The sequence below is a fragment of the Staurois parvus genome, unplaced genomic scaffold (assembly GCF_062004578.1).
Source record: "Staurois parvus isolate SC_StPar_1 unplaced genomic scaffold, SC_StPar_1.0 ptg001688l, whole genome shotgun sequence".
NCBI classification, from domain to species: domain Eukaryota; kingdom Metazoa; phylum Chordata; class Amphibia; order Anura; family Ranidae; genus Staurois; species Staurois parvus.
In genome coordinates this window covers 192,478-206,192 of record NW_028319484.1, presented here as the reverse complement: position 1 = coordinate 206,192, position 13,715 = coordinate 192,478, and the positions used below count along the sequence as shown (strand labels likewise).

General features: G+C 48.1%; 1 pseudogene; it reads left to right on the top strand.

The window, feature by feature from the left end:
• The window catches only part of LOC149434749 (uncharacterized), a 120,769-nt pseudogene that overhangs the window by 43,228 nt on the left and 63,826 nt on the right, over positions 1-13,715 (top strand).

The following is a 13,715-nucleotide window of genomic DNA, read 5'->3' as shown; positions in this document are numbered from 1 at the left end:
AGAAGAAGGAGAAGGATGAGAAGAAGGAGAAGGATGAGAAGAAGGAGAAGGAGAAGGATGAGAAGAAGAAGAAGGATGAGAAGAAGGAGAAGGATGAGAAGAAGGAGAAGGATGAGAAGAAGGAGAAGGATGAAAAGAAGGAGAAGGATGAGAAGAAGGATGAGAAGAAGGATGAGAAGAAGGAGAAGGATGAGAAGAAGGATGAGAAGAAGGAGAAGGATGAGAAGAAGGAGAAGGATGAGAAGAAGGAGAAGGACGAGAAGAAGGATGAGAAGAAGGAGAAGGATGAGAAGAAGGATGAGAAGAAGGAGAAGGAGAAGGATGAGAAGAAGGAGAAGGAGAAGGATGAGAAGAAGGAGAAGGAGAAGGATGAGAAGAAGGAGAAGGATGAGAAGAAGGAGAAGGAGAAGGATGAGAAGAAGGAGAAGGATGAGAAGAAGGAGAAGGATGAGAAGAAGGATGAGAAGAAGGATGAGAAGAAGGAGAAGGATGAGAAGAAGGATGAGAAGAAGGAGAAGGATGAGAAGAAGGATGAGAAGAAGGAGAAGGATGAGAAGAAGGAGAAGGAGAAGGATGAGAAGAAGGAGAAGGATGAGAAGAAGGATGAGAAGAAGGAGAAGGATGAGAAGAAGGATGAGAAGAAGGAGAAGGATGAGAAGAAGGATGAGAAGAAGGAGAAGGATGAGAAGAAGGAGAAGAATGAGAAGAAGGATGAGAAGAAGGAGATGGATGAGAAGAAGGATGAGAAGAAGGAGAAGGATGAGAAGAAGGATGAGAAGAAGGAGAAGGATGAGAAGAAGGAGAAGAATGAGAAGAAGGATGAGAAGAATGAGAAGAAGGATGAGAAGAAGGAGAAGGATGAGAAGAAGGAGAAGGATGAGAAGAAAGATGAGAAGAAAGATGAGAAGAAGGATGAGAAGAAGGAGAAGGATGAGAAGAAGGACAGTTCTGTGACAGTTTCTGTCTATTTCTGACAGTTCTGGGACATTCACTCCATACAGCGGTTGAAACATTGTATCTATTTGTTTCCATAAATGACATTCTGCAGATACACTTAGAGGAACTCTGCACATACACTTTTTGCCGGCTTGGAATTATTCTTATTTTCATCCTACTTCTTCTTCTTCTTCTTCATCCTCATCCTCTTCTTCTTCTTCTGAGGATGAGGATGAAGAAGAAGAAGAAGAAGTAGGATGAAAATAAGAATTCCAAACCGGCAAAAAGTGTATCTGCAGAGTTCCTCTATTTCTGACAGTTCTCTGACAGCTCCTTCACATGTACAGCGGTTGAAACATCTGTATCCTAAATGGAAACTAATAGATACAATGTTTCAACCGCTGTACATGTGAAGGAACTGTCAGAGAAATGTCAGAAATAGCGGAGCTCTCTGCAGGGACACTTTTGCCGGCTGATCGGGAAAAATCCGATTCGCGCACCCGAAGTAGGCAAATATTCGGATTCGCCGCTAATCAAATTTTTCCTGAAATTCGTATCGAATTCCGGTTCGCCTGGTTCGATTCGCTCATCTCTACTGGTTACCACAAACACTTCAGGTGGTCAGGATCACATAAATTGCGCTGTGGGAGTGGGAGGTCCAGGGAAGTGTAACGCTTAGCCTAGTTACCACAAACACTTCGGGTGGTCAGGATCACATAAATTGCGCTGTGGGAGTGGGAGGTGTGCTCTCAGTCTGACCGCCACTTGATGCGCTTCGGGTGATCGATAAGTATCACATAAATTACGCTGTGCTGGGAAAGTGGTGGAATCAGGCCTCTCGGTAGGATCCCACCGAGTGCTCCAGGGGGTAAACAGGTACCCAGACGCGGGATATATACCAGTGACTAGTCACGATGGGCAGTAGTCAGTCCATGAAGAGAGAGGGGGAACCAGCCCTCTTCAGGGTAAGGGCAGCTGCACAACTGATGAAGGTGAGTTTGGGGGGGAAGTCTACAGAACCCCTCAAAAGGTGGAATAAATGGTCGAAGGGTACCAGATGGGAAATTCCCCGGGAAGGTACATTTGACGCATGGAGGTGGGAAAAATTCATCTCTGAATTTGGACCACGGATGCAGGCGTCAGAACTAGAGATCGCACAGCTATGGCTTCACAGGTCAATCCAATTAGGGAAGCAGGGCATACAGAAACTGGTGTCTGTCCGGAAGAACCAGGTGATGTATACCTGGCCTCCAGAGGGAATAAAACAGGAGGATCCAGTGTCAGAGGTGGAGGAAGATCTTTCAGGGCTGACTCTACTAAGGCAGGCAGGGTCAGGGTCTGCTGGGGTTCCCCAACAACCAACAGTGGCTGAGATAAGTATAACTGCACCTGTCTCTTCTGCTAGTGACGTCACTCTTGATGTACCTTCCATGTCTTCTATATCTATGCCTCTACCTCTACCTCTACCTCTCCCCTCTCCCTGCTTCACCCCAGCTCCTTCTGTTTCCAACTATGAAGCCTACTCAACAACCGATTTGCAGACTATCTGTGAATCAAGGGGAATAGACACCCGGTTAAGAAATAGGGCGGATTGCATCAAAGCGCTACAAACCACTGATCAGACCCCTGCCCCCCAGCTATACCCTGATCTAAGGGACCTCAAACCTGAAGGTGCAGTAAGCGAGGTGGTTAATCTAAGCCCACCGATGAAGCTGGGCCAGCCCTTGCACTCTTCCCGGACCGAGGCCTATCCAGTCAGGGTGCAGCAATTTGAAGGTCCTCCCAATGCACAGGGGGAACGGACTTTAGGGGAACGGGTAGTTTGGCATGTCCCCTTCACCCCGGCAGAGATCCGCACTATTCTGGCTGAGCTCCCGGACTATCGAGTAAATCCGAGAGGATTTGCTCGAATGTTTGGACAAAACCAGTTCAGCTATGGTATGAGCGGGTCAGATTGTGCACAGATCCTGCGGGCAAAGGTGGGCATGGAAGTGGCCAGTACAGTGATTGCAGGGTGCTCTATAACCACTCATGAGGAGATGACTTCAGGGGGCAAAGAGTTCTGTACACAGCTAAAGGCAAAGCTTCCAGAAATGTATGGTGCTACCTCTACTACGGACATGATGAAGCTCACCCAGGGTCCTAATGAAGAAAACGCCTGCTTCTGGCGCCGTCCCAAGCAGACGGCACTGGATGCGGATCTGGAAGTTGGACCTGATGCTGCAACTGAAGGGGTAAAGGTGACCGCGACGCACATTCTGTTGCGGGCCAAATTTTTGGAAGGCATCAATATTAAAATTCGGGAAAGGCTGGTTCTGGCCCGACCCAAATATAATGAGATGTCTATCCCTGCTATCCTTTCCACTCTTGCGGCAATAGAGAGGGAAATGGATAGAAGAAAACAGGACAAGGCCAAAGTTCTTATGTCCCAGACCCCACACAAAAAACCAAGGGATCTGGGTCACAGGAAGGATAGGCCCCCACCCAGGTGCTTCCAGTGCCACCAAACGGGGCACATGAGGAGGAACTGTCCCCAATTACCTAAAGGTCAGTGGCAGTTCATTCCTGATGAGTCCTCCGCCCCTGTGACCACCATGGTAAGTAACTCCTATGAATTCTCATAGGAAGTTGACAAATCGGTGTCGGCCCAGATCCATCTTTTTCTAGAGGAATTCAAATATCCCCTCCCTTGCCTCACCGACACCAGTGCAGCAAGAACATTATTGCAAAAACAGGACATCCAAGGCAAGGTATCCCTCTCAGGGGAAAGCCCTCCTAACCCCTACTAACCTCACTATCAAACAATGCACTATTCTTAACCCAGCTTCTCTTCTTCCTGTGTCGGAAGATGAGAAGGGGGGGAGGACAACAACGACAGTGCTGAATTTTGCAACACGACTAACAATACTAACACCTCTTCTGCTAACATGTCTTCTTTGTCCACTACTAACCTCTCTTCCAAAGGACACGACTGCATTTCTTTGGTGGAACTGGAGTCAGCGGCGACACACCCCATATCACCCCGAGAGTAGCGGTAAGGTTGAACGTCTTAACGGAATCCTTAAAAACAGGATCTCCAAAATCATGGCCGATACCCAAAAACCTTGGCCTGAGTGTCTCCCCATTGCCCCCTATTCCATCCGGAATGCCCTTCGGCAACCACATGGGCTGTCACCCTACGAGGTGTTGTTTGGGGGACCTCCCAAAACAGGGTTGTACTTTCCTCAACAGTTGTCGTCTTTGCATTCACAGCTTACAGGTTATGTGCAATCTCTGCAACGGGAGCTGCAGAAGATACACCATCGGGTTCGCGAATCGCTCCCCGATCCAAATGCAATAACGGGTGTTCTTTCTATTGAGCCAGGTGATTGGGTCGTCCTAAAGAAACATCAAAGAACCGGACTCAAGCCACGGTTCACCGGACCATACCAAGTCCAGCTGACGACACCTACCTCACTCAAGCTCGAGGGACACAACAACTGGGTGCACGCAAGCCACTGCAAGAAGCTTTTCAGCTACACCAGAGAATGAGGGGTGTCATTTTCCTTTTTCTTTTTGTTTGTATGTCTTACATGTGTGTGAACGGAGGAAAAGACGGAAGATACCCCAACCTTTTATTTAAAATGCATCTGCGTTAGCCAGAACCGCCAACAAAACCAACTGTTGGGTATGCTCTAAGCCCCCACCCAGTCATCACATGTCCGCAATGGCCGCTGTTCATGCCCTATATGACATCCGCGTCGGCATGAAAAAGCAAGGGACCCCTGGTCAGCCCCCACGTAGACATTTGTCGGTAGAACTCAATGACACATTTCTAGCAGGTAACATCAGTTTTAGCACCAATATTAGCTCTAGCTCCTGTAGGGCACTCATTACTCCATTATGGGTAACTGGAGAGCTAGGCAGCCCTCAGGTGTGCTTTAACATCAGCTTTGGCACAGGTAACAAGTTTGTTGGGACTACCACCTGTGAGGGAGGTATAACTGTCAATCTGACTAACCAGACTTCCCTTCTGAGTAACCACACTGACCGACCAGACCACATTTGTTGGAGGGACGGATGTGATGTGCAGACTGAGGGAGCAATCCCCCAGTCTGTGCAACTGTTGCTCAGTGCCAGAGGCCGAACGAGGAACTCCTCCTGCTCTGCTCTGACAGGTCCATACTATTTTCTGTGTGGTTCGGCAGCCTATAGAACATTTCCCCAGAACACGAAAGGTTTGTGTGCCCTCATAAAGCTAGTCCCAGCATCCTATGTAGTGATGGATCATGAAGAGTTGATGGTCCACAAGAAGGTAAGGATGGCAGGGAGAGTTCGCAGGGAGCTGTTCTCTGAGGGCGACCAGGCATGGGCTTGGTTCCCCTCATGGACAGGTTGGGGAATAGAACTTATGAAGCGCCTGAACAATTTTTCTGTCATCGTGGATAGTATGTTTAACGAGACCGTAGAGGCTGTCAGAGAAATTGCCCAAGAACAACGGCAGATGGGAATTTTAGTGCTTCAAGAGAAGATGGCCCTTGATTATCTTTTAGCCGCCAAAGGGGGGTTCTGTGAGTTCATCGGAGAGGATTGCTGTACTTGGATAGAAGACACCGATGACAAGGTCCAGGCCCATATGGACAAAGTTAGTGAACTACAGGGAAAAGCTAGAGCTATAGCTAGTGAGGGTTGGAATCCGTTCAAGGGTTTGGGAGGATTGGGAGATCTCCTGTTCTCCATCGGATCTTGGTTGAAGGAAGTGGGAGTGTATGTCCTGATGCTTCTCTTTTTCCTCTGCCTCTTATATGCCGCGGTGAGATGTTCCTGTTGCCTCATCGACTGTGTAAGCCAAGCTCAGGCAGATGACCACATCTCCATGCCCGCTCCTGGGATTCCACTCCAACCACTGATCGGAGGAAGACCTCACCAACCAACCACCTTCTCTACAGATTACGTCCTGGCTTCCCTCTAATTTATCTCTCTGAAGACCACATTCTCCAAGACCTCCAAGCAAGCTTCAAGCCTCATCATGGTTTGTGTCTGCGATTTGGAAAACTGTCTGGGTCGAGACCAGCCTTGTGTGGCCCTGTCTGCAGGGGCAATTTGAGAATCTGCTGCTGGATCTCCCCAGACCACCGTGGGATCACAAGCCTTATTCATACCACAAGTCTGTTTGTGGTTTTTGCAAGAGCCTTCCTGTAGTGAAGGTTCCAACGCTCTTGAGGATCATCGCTTCAATCAAGCCTGTTTGCGTCGAGTCTGCGTCGGGTCTTGTTGTTTCAGGTACCCCGTGGAGCTTTATTCTCAGGGACAACTACAGGAACTCTTTGAAGTTTGAGACTACACCCATCAAGCTGAAGAAGATCAAGAAGGGACACGAGGACAATATGATAAAACAGGAGGGAATGTCATGGAAATTTTGTATTGTTGGTCGAACTTTAAATGTGTCATATATTCGTGTTATTCATATGTCTCTGGTGTGTATAATTAAAGCTCTGAAGGCTGCAATTGGGCCATGCGCATGTACAATGTATGTATTGTCATGGAAATTTTGTATTGTTGGTCGAACTTTAAATGTGTCATGTATTCGTGTTATTCATATGTCTCTCGTGTGGCTTAATTAAAGCTCTGAAGGCTGCAATTGGGCCATGCGCATGTACAATGTATGTATTACAGTACTCGGCTTGGTAATGGATGAGATGGCAGATCTGCGCTTATAGACCGGCGTGTATACCACCACGGCATTCCATGCGAATGCTGCTGTCAGTAGACCGTGGGCCTGTATCCACATATCAGCAGCATGGTACCACGTGGGCTTCATAACGCAATGCGCAAGCGGTGTGAACTCCACGTGTAGGCTTGTGCATATCTTACAACCCATTACTAATCTGAACTGTATCTCGGATGGATGTGTTTTAATAAAGATCGTATCGGGCCCATCCAGGTACAGACTGATATTTTTAGGGAGTCCTTGTGCAGAGAATTTTACATACCAATAGAAGCTAGTAGGACAGGAAATATGACCTCAGATGGCTCATAGGGGGGAAGGGGAGGAAGTCTGCTGACCTCAGAAGGTTCATGGGGGAGGACCAGTGATAGATAATAGCAAAGGCTATGCTCCAATTGGAATGTATATCCTCTGTATAGGTACTCCCCATTGCATTGTTCGGTGGGAGGGATTGACTTTATTCATGTGGGGGGCATGTGTGTATTCTTAATAAAACAGAGAGCTGAGCCTAAAATCAGCCCTTATGTGAGTTGCAACCAGCCTTAGAGTGTCGTGTGATCATTCCAGGGTAACGGAGCTCCATCACCCACAAATTCAACAGAACCAAAGTATTTGGATGGGCAGGAATCGTGTAGTTTGGCTGCAGTCGTGGTAAGCGAGATTCGCACAGCTTTATGGGGGATTTCTGCGCATCCAACTGCGAGTACTCACGGTAAGGAGAAATTCGTTAAAGCGAATTTCCAAGACAGTTTGGCGAGCCTGGTGGATACTAACGCGTATTCTTGCGTAGCTAACCAAGAACGAGGGGGGAATGGCCATCATGAACTAGCAAAAAGTATGCCGGCACATTTCAGGTCTCTCTGCCATTAAGAGGATCGCTTTTTGCGTGTTCGTGTGGCTGATTTCGCTCTCTGTTAGCTAACAAGAAATACCGCTTAACAAGGACCTCGTTTTTTGTCCTAAACTCTTGATTTGTGGGTGAAAGACAAGGGTTTGTCTCTGCGGAACGCAGCAGAGGGGGGGGTTTTGGTTGGCTGGATTTGGTCAAGTTTAAAAAATCTTCCAACCAAAAATTAAACGGGTATATGTTTTAGTGGGTAAAAGTTGTTGCATAGTGTTAGGTAAGTATTTGCGGGTTGTAGGTACTGTGGTGATTGCTTTACCCCCCTCCACGTGAGGTAATTATTACAGTGCTGAAAGGCTTAGGTTAATTGTTAACTGTTGTAAGATCTGTGTTATGTAGTCTGTACAATGTTTTGTGGTACCACTGCTCCCAGCAAGCATGCAGCAGGGGGTCCTTTTTGTTACATGTGCATGTTAGTGTGATATGTTGGTGTTTTATGTCCGTTCTGTGATTGTGCCCAAATTGTGTTGTATGTGTACTTCATATTGTTGTGTAATTGTCCAGTGTATGTTCTGTCTAAAAGTCTGTTTTATGTAAGAGGCAATTTTGAGGCTAGAGTCTGCCATGTGCTCCTCTGTGGGGGGTCATTTTCTTGACTAAACCACATGGACTCCTTTTGTTTGGTGGCCATTTTGTTGGCTACCAAATGTGCAGTAATCTCTATGCAATGTGCATGAAGTTTCCTATATGCATTTGACCCATATTGTGTTTTTAATCCAAATTTTTTACAGTTTCATTTGTTTGCTTTTAGCTTTAAATTTGCGTATTGCCAGACAATTTAAAGTGTATTAAGCGAGTTTTCCCTTCACGTGTTCCACATTTAATGAGCGCGGTGAAGTCTGGGTTTTTGCACATAGATTTCTTGTATAGTGATTATGTTTTTCTTGTGTTTTTCCTGTTAAAAGTAGTTCCTTATTGTAAAGCGGGTTTGTTTTAAGCTGCTGTGTCGCGTGTTTCACGTCCAGCAGACTTTTTGTGTAAACGGTTCTAGGTGGTTGCAGTAAAGATTGCGTGTATAACGTGGATTGTTTAGCGGTGCTGATAGGAGTGATTTTTGAGTCAGCAACAAGGTTACTTTTGGCGCAGTTTTTCGGTTTACCTCGGTGTAATTGTTTTACTGTGAAACGTCCCGTGTTTTTCATAAGGATCCACTTTGTCCTTTTTAACAGTTTTTCAGGTTGAAAAAGGGTTTTTCTGTGTGCATTAGGAAAGTTTTTTTTCTTTTTACACAAATTTCCTAAAGGTCAGTTAGCAGGTTTCTGCCCAACCAGTGACCCCTAAGTAACATCCAAGAACCCCTCTTTTTGTTTTGACTTGTGTTAGCTACTGTGTGCAGGGAGAGAAAAGCCACTTTCATCATTGTGCGGTGTGGCCTGCCAAACACAGTGGGTGATGAGAACCACATAAATTACGCTGTGTGAGTGGGCGGTCCAGGGAAATCCTGGTTACCACAAACACTTCGGGTGGTCAGGATCACACAAATTGCGCTGTGGGAGTGGGAGGTGTGCTCTCAGTCTGACCGCCACTTGATGCGCTTCGGGTGATCGATAAGTATCACATAAATTACGCTGTGCTGGGAAAGTGGTGGAATCAGGCCTCTCGGTAGGATCCCACCGAGTGCTCCAGGGGGTAAACAGGTACCCGGACGCGGGATATATACCAGTGACTAGTCACGATGGGCAGTAGTCAGTCCATGAAGAGAGAGGGGGAACCAGCCCTCTTCAGGGTAAGGACAGCTGCACAACTGATGAAGGTGAGTTTGGGGGGGAAGTCTACAGAACCCCTCAAAAGGTGGAATAAATGGTCGAAGGGTACCAGATGGGAAATTCCCCGGGAAGGTACATTTGACGCATGGAGGTGGGAAAAATTCATCTCTGAATTTGAACCACGGATGCAGGCGTCAGAACTAGAGATCGCACAGCTATGGCTTCACAGGTCAATCCGATTAGGGAAGCAGGGCATACATAAACTGGTGTCTGTCCGGAAGAACCAGGTGATGTATACCTGGCCTCCAGAGGGAATAAAACAGGAGGATCCAGTGTCAGAGGTGGAGGAAGCTCTTTCAGGGCTGACTCTACTAAGGCAGGCAGGATCAGGGTCTGCTGGGGTCCCCCAACAACCAACAGTGGCTGAGATAAGTATAACTGCACCTGTCTCTTCTGTTAGTGACGTCACTCTTGACATACCTTCTGTGTCTTCTGTCTCTATGCCTCAGCCTCTGCCTCTACCTCTCCCTTCTCCCTGCTTCACCCCAGCTCCTTCTGTTTCCAACTATGAAGCCTACTCAACAACCGATTTGCAGACTATCTGTGAATCAAGGTGAATAGACACCCGGTTAAAAAACAGGGCGGATTGCATCAAAGCGCTACGAACCACTGATCAGACCCCTGCCCCCCAGCTATACCCTGATCTGAGGGACCTCAAACCTGAAGGTGCAGTAAGCGAGGTGGTTAATCTAAGCCCACCGATGATGCTGGGTCAGCCCTTGCACTCTTCCCGGACCGAGGCCTATCCAGTCAGGGTGCAGCAATTTGAAGGTCCTCCCAATGCACGGGGGGAACGGACTTTAGGGGAACGGGTAGTTTGGCATGTCCCCTTCACCCCGGCAGAGATCCGCACTATTCTGGCTGAGCTCCCGGACTATCGAGTCAATCCGAGAGGATTTGCTCGAATGTTTGGACAAAACCAGTTCAGCTATGGTATGAGCGGGTCAGATTGTGCACAGATCCTACGGGCAAAGGTGGGCATGGAAGTGGCCAGTACAGTGATTGCAGGGTGCTCTATAACCACGCATGAGGAGATGACTTCAGGGGGCAAAGAGTTCTGTACACAGCTAAAGGCAAAGCTTCCAGAAATGTATGGTGCTACCTCTACTACGGACATGATGAAGCTCACCCAGGGTCCTAATGAGGAAAGCGCCTGCTTCTGGCGCCGTCTCAAGCAGGCGGCACTGGATGCGGATCTGGAAGTTGGACCTGATGCTCCAACTGAAGGGGTAAAGGTGACCGCGACGCACATTCTGTTGCGGGCCAAATTTTTGGAAGGCATCAATATTAAAATTCGGGAAAGGCTGGTTCTGGCCCGACCCGAATATAATGAGATGTCTATCCCTGCTATCCTTTCCACTCTTGCGGCAATAGAGAGGGAAATGGATAGAAGAAAACAAGACAAGGCCAAAGTTCTTATGTCCCAGACCCCACACGAAAAACCAAGGGATCTGGGTCACAGGAAGGATAGGCCCCCACCCAGGTGCTTCCAGTGCCACCAAACGGGGCACATGAGGAGGAGCTGTCCCCAATTACCTAAAGGTCGGTGGCAGTTCATTCCTGATGAGTCCCCCGCCCCTATGACCACCATGGTAAGTAACTCCTATGAATCCTCATAGGAAGTTGGCAAATCGGTGTCGGCCCAGATCCATCTTTTTCTCGAGGAATTAAAATATCCCCTCCCTTGCCTCATCGACACCGGTGCAGCCAGAACAGTCTTGCGAAAACAGGACATCCAAGGCAAGGTACCCCTCTCAGGGGCAAACACACCGACGGTAGGTCTCACAGGTCAAACAGTGTCTCTACAGTCCACCAAACCACTCCATTTCAGGTTAGGTCTGCACACTGAGGCTGTCAGGTCAGTGCTGGTCTCAGATGACGTCCCCATCAATCTTTTGGGAGCGGACATCTTGTCAGACATTCAAGCTGTCATTGAGTTCACCCCATCGGGTGTTGTGGTGAGTAGTGCCCTGTCGGAAGAAAGACTGTGCACATTGTTGGCCCTACCTTATCTCACCGAGGCTACATATTGTCTGGAGTTGGACGTATTGGCTGAAGTTGACCCCAAAGTTTGGGCAGCAGATAAATATGATGTGGGTCTCTTGCCGGTACCTCCAACTACAGTCAACATCAGACCAGGAAGCGTGTTACCACAACTACCACAATATCCTTTAAGTGTAGCTCAAATGGACAGCCTAAAAACCCAGATCGACCATTATCTACAGATAAAGGTCCTCACCCCAACCCAGTCGCCATGTAACACACCATTATTCCCAGTAGCAAAAAAAACAGCACCTGGTCAACCGACCACCTACCGGCTGGTACATGACCTGAGAGCGGTAAACAAAATCATCATCAGTGATGCCCCTTTGGTGCCCAATCCACACACCCTGCTGGCAACCGTACCACCCAATGCAAAATTTTTTACCGTCATTGATCTGTCAAACGCGTTTTTCTCGGTACCCCTGGATCCCCAGTGTCAGTACCTTTTTGCCTTCTCCTTCCAGGGCCGACAACTTACCTGGACCCGTCTCCCCCAGGGAGCAGTAACCAGTCCCTCGGAATACAGCTGCAAGCTGAAAATCGTGTTAGATCAGTGGACCCCAATGAATCCAGAGGTGGTGTTGTTACAGTATGTTGATGACTTGCTCCTCTGCTGTCCCACTAAAAAGGATTGTTATCAACATACTGTTTCATTACTCAACCATCTGGCGTCAACGGGCAACAAGGCCAGCAAGGAGAAATTACAACTCTGCCAGGAAAAAGTCATCTTCTTGGGGCATTGTATTTCTCAGGGCACCAGGCACCTAACAACCCAAAGAGTGCAGACATTGCAAGACCTAAAGAGACCCAAAAACCACCGTCAGCTGAGAGCCGTCCTCGGCCTTATCAACTACTGCAGAGATTGGGTCCCCAACATCTCGGACAAACTTGGTCCCCTGTATGAGCTGACATCCAAAACACCATTTCAAATGTCAGATGACGACTGGTCAACTCTTCAAGATTTGACTCAGGAACTCTCAATAGCACCAGCCCTAGGTCTACCCAACTATGACCTACCTTTCTACCTTTTCTGTCATGAAAGTCAGGGCCATGCAACCGGAGTACTAACCCAACTTCACGGAACCAAATACCGCCCCATCATGTACCTATCGACCGCTCTGGACCCAGTCATCAAAGGGTCCCCGGGTTGTGTGAGGGCAGTGGCTGCTTGTGCTGTCCTTGTCCAAAAAGTGGGTGACATCGTTTTGGATTCACCCCTCACACTCTACACTCCACACTCGGTGCAAGAGATCCTAAACCAGGTCCAAACTAAACATCTCTCTGCAGCAAGATTGACCAAATACGAGGTAGCCCTCCTAACTCCTACTAACCTCTCTATCAAACGATGCACTATTCTTAACCCAGCTTCTCTTCTTCCTGTGTTGGAAGACGAGAAAGGGGGGGAGGACAACAACGACGGTGCTGAATTTTGCAACCCGACTAACAATACTAACACCTCTTCTACTAACATGTCTTCTTTGTCCACTACTAACCTCTCTTCCAAAGGACACAACTGCATTTCTTTGATGGAACTGGAGTCAGCGGCGATCAGCCCAGTGAAGGAAACGCCAATACCGGAAGCGAAAAATCTTTTTGTCGATGGGTCCAGGTACTACACCCAAGACGGTAAGCCACACACTGGTTACGCGGTCACGACGGAAAGTGACGTTGTGGAAAAGGGCTCTCTGAACGCACATATGTCAGCTCAGGAAGCTGAGCTGTGGGCACTGGCCAGGGCATGTGAGTTACATGAAGGTCAGAGGATTAATGTTTATACGGATTCGAGGTACGCGTTTGGTATTGCACATGACTTTGGTCCCATCTGGAAAGCGAGGGGATTTCTCACAAGTTCAGGTAAACCGGTGAAGCATGCAGAACTGATTGACAGGTTGTTCATTGCCTTCGGCCTGCCACGGGAGATTGCTGTTCTTAAGGTGAAAGCTCATACCACTGAGACTAGTGTGGAGGCATGTGGAAACGCTTTGGCAGATCGGTCCGCAAAGGCCGGTGCACTGGTTCAGGAAACGGGGGTTCTGATGCTGGCCATCCCTTCAGAGGTTTCATTAGACGAGTTTAAAAAACTGCAATCACAGGCGGGTTTGCAGGAGAAGGCTAGATGGACAGCAGCAGGAGCCTCCCAAGGGTCGAATGACATTTGGTGCCTGAACAAAAGATGGTGTTTGCCAAAGTCCCTTTTCCCCATGATGGCCCACTTGGCTCACTACCCTGGACACCAATCTAAGACGGCTATGTGTGCGTTGGTAGACGAGCATTGGATTGCACCTGGGTTCAGTACTGCTGCAGCTACCTTTGCAGCTTCTTGCCTAGTCTGTGCCCTACACAACCCTGGCAGAACGGT